Raw genomic sequence first — 7,835 nt, forward strand, 5'->3', positions numbered from 1 at the left:
TTCCATTTCTATTCTACTTATTTATATCTGCTCAGAATCAATACTTTACCCCTTTAAAAGAATTTTAATGACTTTAGCATTACTTATTTTTATTTTTTGGCCACACTGCATGGCATGTGGGATCTTAGTATCCCAAGGAGGGATCAACCTGCAGCCCCTGCAGTAGAAGCACAGAATCTTAACCACCGGATCACTAGGGAAGTCCCAGTACTTTACCTCTTTTAATTATTGTTTCTTTACATTACTCCTAAAATCTGGTGGGGCTAGTCTTTATTCTTTGATTTTTTTGATTCTCTGATTTATTTTTTGCAAACTATATTCTTCCATATAAGTTTTAAAATAAGTTTGTCAAGCTTCTTTAAAATTCCTGATTAATTTCCAATGGGCATTGTATGGAATATATAAGTTAGTTTGAGAAGAACTGTCTGCGGTCCATGGGGTCGCTAAGAGTCGGACACGACTGAGTGACTTCACTTTCACTTTTCGCTTTCATGCGTTGGAGAAAGAAATGGCAACCCACTCCAGTGTTCTTGCCTGGAGAGTCCCGGGGACAGCGGAGCCAGGTGGGCTGCTGACTATGGATCACACAGAGTCGGACACGACTGAAGTGACTTAGCAGTAGTCACTCTTACAGTGTTATATTTCTTCATTTATTCAAGTGTCTCTTTATATCCTTTAATAGAATTTAATTTTTTTCATAAAAGCCTTGTATATTATTTAATTTATGGAAACATAGTTTTATTAGTAGTTTGAAGCATATCTTTTTTCATTATATTTTCTAATTGGTTATTATTAATACAGATACAGGATATTGATTTTTGTAAGTTGATATTGTTTATCAGATTTGCTGAACTCCTCAGTTCATATAGCTTGTCCTTTGATTTCATTAAGCTCGCATTTAGATGATCATGTCATCTACAAATAATAGTAATTTTATCTCATCCCTTCTTATTCTTATTTCTTTTACTTGTCTTATCATGTTGGTCAAGTTTTCCTGTATAGTTTTGAAAGTGACTGTGATAGCTGATATTGTTTTCTTCCTGACTTTAAAGAGACTATCTCTGAAATGTTTCCATTCTGAGTTTGCCATAAATATCACGTTTATAATCTTTCACATTTTAAGGAAACTCCTCTCTAATCCTAATTTTCAAAGATTACTTTAATCATGAATATGTGTAGAACTTTATTAAATAAATCTATGCAAGGAGATCCAACCAGTCCATTCTGAAGGAGATCAGTCTTGCATGTTCTTTGGAAGGAATGATGCTAAAGCTGAAACTCCAATACTTGGGCCACCTCATGCGAAGAGTTAACTCATTGGAAAAGACTCTGATGCTGGGAGGGATTGGGGGCAGGAGGAGAAGGGGACGACAGAGGATGAGATGGCTGGATGGCATTACTGATTCGATGGACGTGAGTCTGAGTGAACTCCGGGAGTTGGTGATGGACAGGGAGGCCTGGAGTGCTGCGATTCTTGGGGTTGCAAAGAGTCGGACATGACTGAGCGACTGAATTGAATTGAACTGAACTGATGAATATATTGAAAGCTGGTGCAGAGGTTATAGACTGCTTATTGTATAGATGGTTTATTGAAGTTATTTATTTATATATTTTACATCAGAATATTCTTTTATTAAGTTGTCTTGGGAAACCATTAGCCCTGAGGGCTGGAAGTGCAAGAGGTATAGTAGCCTTGGACAGAGATGACCAGTCTGGTCTTGGCTCAGTGAAGCCACTGTAATAAATATGTTTCTTTGAAAATGCATGAGTCTGAAAGTTGTGAATGCTCATGAATTGCATGTTAAAAAATAGGGCAGGTGGAGAACAGAATCTGGACAAGGAATCTACTTTTGAAAAATCTGAGCTTTGTTGTGAATATAAAAATAATCTTTATGTAATGTTTTCCAAATTGACCACCTCAAATAAATCTGACTTGTACTGATGTGAGAACACCAACAGTGACAAGAAATGCTGAAAATACCACAGATAACTTCAAACAGTCAAATCCTTTCAGTTTTCCAAATAGTAACTCATTATGAAATCAGAAATATTATTTCCAATAATTATCTGCATTTTCAACTCTCTACTATAATTATTATAACTGACATACAAATTCACACTGTGACCTCCACATATGATTTTTAAAGGCACTTGCGTATTCCTTGTAATAGAGAATTCACAGCATGGTTACAAGCACACATGAGCTTTAGAGTCTAATTGACATACAAATTCACACTGTGACCTCCACATATGATTTTTAAAGGCACTTGCATATTCCCTTTAACAGAGAATTCACAGAATGGTTACAAGCACACATGAGCTTTAGAATCCTAAAGATTAGGATTTATATCTTAACTCCATCAACCCACTAGCTTTCTGTCTCAAGAACATGTACTTAATCTCACTTAGCCTCGGTTTCTTCAGCTGTAAAATGGAGATAAAGGTATGCCAGGATTTCTCAACCCTGGCACTATTCACATTTTGGCCCAGATAACGCATTATCTGGGGGGAGGGGGACCTCTCCTATACATTATAGGATGTTTAGTAGTAATCTTGGCCTCTAGACACCAGTATCTCTTGTCATTGTGAGAATCAAAAGTGTCCATAGACGCTGACAAATGTCTTCTGCAGGGTAAATTGCCCTAGATTAAGAACCACTGAGGAACTTCCCTGGTGGCCCAGGGGTTATGAGTCAACTTGCTAATGCAGGGGACATGGATTTGATTCCTAGTCCAGGAAGATCCCATATGCCATGGGGCAACTTAGCCCATGTGCCACAACTACTGAGCTGCCTCTCTAGAGCTGAAGTTCTGCAACAAGAGAAGCCACCGAAGTAAGAGTTCTGAGCCCTGCAATCAGAGAGTAGTGTCCACTCATCACAACTAGAGAAAAGCCCACGCACAGCAATGAAGACCCAGAGCAACCAAAAAAAAAAAAAAAAAGACTTTGCCTTCCAGCGCACAGGGTGTGGGTTCAATCCCTGGTCAGAGAACTAAGGTTTCACATACCTCACAGCTGAAAAACGAAAACTTAAAACAGAAGCATTACTGTAAAAAATTCAGTAAAGACTTTAAAAATGGTCCACATAAAAAAAAATCTTAAAAAACACAAAAAGACCTACCAAAATATGGCTACATCTCAAGGTTGTTTTGACTGTTTTGAGGATTAAATGAAATAATAATAATGACACAGTGTAGTGTGTGGCATGTAATAAAAATTGAAGTTCCAGTACTTTGGCCACCAGATGCAGCATCAACTCATTGGAGAAGACCCTGATGCTGGGAAAGATTGAAGGCAAGAGGAGAAGGGAACAACAGAAGATGAGATGGTTGGATGCCATCACTGACTCGATGGACAGGAGTTTGAGCAAACTCCAGGAGATGGTAAAGGACAGGGAAGTCTGGTGTGCTGCAGTCCATGGGGTCACAAAGAGTCGGACACAACTGAGCAACTGAACAACAATAACAAATTGTATTAGGGTTAGTTATTATTGATACGAGAGAGTAGGTTCTTGTCTCATGGCATAAAGAATTCAAAGATAAGACAAGGAGGTCAAGAAAGTAAAATGAGGATTTATATAGGTGATATGCTCTTAGGGGAAAGCAGGCAGACTCAGGTGAGTGGCTGTCCAGAGCTTCTTCAGCAGGTTGGTTATGTGGAGTGTAGAAATGAAGAGGTAGAATATTCACCGGGTAAGGAAGGTTTTGGGAGTCATATTCCCTGATTTTCATCCCAGCTCCACCTTCCTGAGAGGTGCAGGAATTTTTGTTCTTATTTAGTCTTGATTGGAATTGTCATGGTGTCTAGAGATTCCTGCCCTTCCTTGTCCACCCAAGGATCCCCATTGACCCCCATTGTTTGCAAGGCATGTGGGTTCTTGCCATTCGGCCCATGTCCCCTTTCTCTGCTCATGTCTAGCTAACTGCCTTCTTTGACATTATTATCATAAGAATATGTGATGAACACATTTTACAAAAGTTTACTTAATATAATTTTTGCCATGTTTCATATTTGTGTCAAGTCCGTTCATGTGCATATACTGGCTCATAATGTTCCTAGTGCTGGACAACTCTTATCTTGTGCCACTCCTCACATTCTCTTCTGCCCACCTTTTAGCTCCAGCCCTTGCTGTGGTGATCAGCTGCACACAGTGTAACCTCAGCTGCACCATACCTCTCCCTCTCCCCAGCTTCTATCCTGGGGCTTCTCTGCTACTGCAGGTTACCCACAGGAACTCTCTCAGCCATTCCAACAGAGGAGCAAACCTGGAAGTGTGAAGAAGTTCACATCTCATGTCATACTTGGCCGGTGTGTCATGGGAAATGATGGGTAAATACTCCCTTCTCCGTCCATTGGGCAGACTGTTTTGTGGTGCATTCTATGGCTTCACAGAGGGTTTGAGTGGGGTCAAGTATCAAATGTCACACTGGTGGCCACCTGGTAAATGCACTCTTTTTTTTTTAAATATAAATTTATTTATTTTAATTGGAGGTTAATTATTTTACAATATTGTATTGGTTTTGCCATCCATCAACATGAATCTGCCACAGGTATACATGTGTTCCCCATCCTGAACCTCCCTCCCACCTCCCTCTCCGTACCCTCCCTCTGGGTCATCCCAGTGCACCAGCCCCAAGCATCCAGTATCATGCATCAAACCTGGACTGGCGATTCATTTCAGATATGATATTATACATGTTTCAATGCCATTCTCCCAATCATCCCACCCTCTCCCTCTCCCATAGAGTCCAAAAGACTGTTCTATACATCAGTGTCTCTTTTGCTGTCTCGCATACAGGGTTATCGTTACCATCTTTCTAAATTGCATATATATGTGTTAGTATATTGTATTGGTGTTTTTCTTTCTGGCCTACTTCACTCTGTATAATAGGCTCCAGTTTCATCCACCTCATTAGAACTGATTCAAATGTATTATTTTTAATGGCTGAGTAAAACTCCATTGTGTATATGTACCAAGCTTTCTTATCCATTCATCTGCTGATGGACATCTAGGTTGCTTCCATGTCCTGGCTATTATAAACAGTGCTTTGATGAACATTGGGGTACATGTGTCTCTTTCAATTCTGGTTTCCTTGGTGTGTATGCTCAGCAGTGGGATTGCTGGGTCGTATGGCAGTTCTATTTCCAGTTTTTTAAGGAATCTTCACACTCTTCTCCATAGTGGCTGTACTAGTTTGCATTCCCACCAACAGTGGAAGAGGGTTCCCTTTTCTCCACACCCTCTCCAGCATTTATTGCTTGTAGACTTTTGGATCGCAGCCATTCTGACTGGCGTGAAATGATACCTCATTGTGGTTTTGATTTACATTTCTCTGATAATGAGTGATGTTGAGCATTTTTTCATGTGTTTGTTAGCCATCTGTATGTCTTCTTTGGAGAAATGTCTATTTAGTTCTTTGGCCCATTTTTTGATTGGGTCGTTTATTTTTCTGGTAATGCACTCTTACGTGGACTCCATCCTCCCTTGTTTCACTCTTCCTTCTCCCTCTCTACTGTGTCTTGCAATCACTTCCCTAAATAGACTGCTTGCATGCAAACCCTTATCTCAGGTTCTATTTTGGAGGGAACCTAGTGTCAAATGAAACAAAAAAAGTACAATTTAACAGCTGAGAATTTGTTTTATATAGCGGTCTTTCTGCGGACTTCAGGCCTGGGAGGCAGTCTCTCAGCTGAGGGACTGCTCCTAAGAGAAGAGGTATCAAGAGTCTGTTCAGTTCCGTTCAGTCGCTCTGTTGTCTCTGACTCTTTGTGACCCCCATGGACTGCAGCAAGCCAGTCTTCCATGTCCATTACCAACTCTCAGAGCTTGCTCAAACTCATGTCTGAGTTGGTGACGCCATCCAACCATCTCATCCTCTATCGTCACCTTCTCCTTCTCATTCAATATTTCCCAGCATCAGGGTCTTTTCCAATGAGTCAGTTCTTTGCATCAGGTGGCCCAAGTATTGGAGTTTCAGCTTCAGCATCAGTCCTTCCAATGAATATTCAGGACTCATTTCCTTTAGGATTGACTGGTTTCATCTCTTTGCAAGCAAGGGATTCTCAAGAGTCTTCTCCAATACTGCAGCTCAAAAGCATCAATTCTTTGGCACTCAGCTTTCTTTATGGTCCAACTCTCACATCCATACCGGACTACTGGAAAAACCATAGCTTTGACTATATGGACCTTTGTCGGCAAAGTAATGTCTCTGCTTTTTAATGTGCTGTCTATGTACATAGCTTTTCTTCCAGTGAGCAAATGTCTTTTAATTTCATGGCTGCAGTCACCATCTGCAGTGATTTTGGAGCCCAAAACACTCAAGTCTCTTGCTGTTTCCATTATTTCCCCATCCGTTTATCATGAAGTGAAGGGACCAGATGCCATGATCTTAGTCTTTTGAATGTTGAATTTTAAGCCAGCTTTTTCACTCTCCCTCTTTCACTTTCATCGAGAGTCCCTTCAGTTCCACTTTGCTTTCTGCCATAAGGGTCGTGTCATCTACATATCTGAGATTATGGTATTTCTCCCAGCAATCTTGATTCCAGCTTGTGCTTCATCCAGCCCAGCATTTCGCATGATGTACTCTGCATATAAGTTAAATAAGCAGGTTGACAATATAAGACTTGATGTACTCCTTTCCCAATTTGGAACCAGTCTGTTGTTCTATGTCCAGTTCTAACTGCTGCTTCTTGACCTGCCTACAGAATTCTCAGGAGGCAGGTAAGGTGGTCTGGTATTCTCATCTCTTGAAGAATTTTCCAGTTTGTTGTGAGCCACATAGACAAAGGCGTTGGCATAGTCAATAAAGCAAAAGTAGATATTTTTCTGGAACCCTCTTGCTTTATCTATGAGCTTTTTCAAGAGTCTGGGTTCATTGAAACTATTCCTTTGATATGCACCTTAACTATTTAGGGCCACTATCCTGTTCTTTGGGCCTCACTGGTGGCTCAGACAGTACAGAATCTACTTGGGATGCAGGAGACCCAGATTCCATCCCTGGGTTAAGAAGATCCCCTGGAGAAGGGAATGGCTCTGCACTCCAGTATCCTTGACTGGAAAATCCCTTGGACAGAGGAGCCTGGCGGACTCCATGGGATTGCAAAGAGTTGGACACGACTGAACAAGTAAGTTGGACACATACTGACTTCATGGCTGTAACATTCTTTGTTTATTGATATATCAGGCAACATTTTTCTCTCTTTCTCTTTTTTTAGGCAACATTTTTCATTCAAACTAGGCTAGCATCGTTCAGAAAGAAAATGTAGTATTTACTCATTTAAAACATGTTTCATGAGCACTCTGGACACAAGCGCTGGTATCTGAATTTTATCCTGCGTGTCAGTTATAAAGATTTTCAGTTATTTTTCAGTTATTTATTCCAGTAGTTGTAGCTTAAATATTTGAAATGATTTTTATTAGGAAAACCCTGCAAACAATGACAATCTACTAGTGCAGATATGTGGTTGAATACCTGTGAAATTAGTGTATTAGTGGTGTTGTCTTCTTTGGACCTTATTTCAACACTTTAAAATTAACACAGGACTAATTTCAAACAGTCTCATTTTTTAACTTTTTATTTTTAAATGTATTGCATTTACAGAAAAGTTGCAAGACTAGCCCAAAGAACATTTTACCAAGATTCACCAGTTAACATTTTGACATATGTGTTTTATTCTTTTCTTTTTGTGTTGAAGCTAAATCTGGCCTCTGTGTCCCAAGGTCAAATTAAATCTTGGAGGCAGTTTAGTTGAAGTTCAAAACTGAAAGAATAGCTTTAGTGCTTGGGCAGGCAAAGGGGGTCACAGTGAGCTAATGCCCTCAAAACTGTGAGTCC

This window comes from Bubalus kerabau, chromosome 15 (genome assembly GCF_029407905.1).
Source record: "Bubalus kerabau isolate K-KA32 ecotype Philippines breed swamp buffalo chromosome 15, PCC_UOA_SB_1v2, whole genome shotgun sequence".
In the NCBI taxonomy this organism is placed as follows: domain Eukaryota; kingdom Metazoa; phylum Chordata; class Mammalia; order Artiodactyla; family Bovidae; genus Bubalus; species Bubalus kerabau.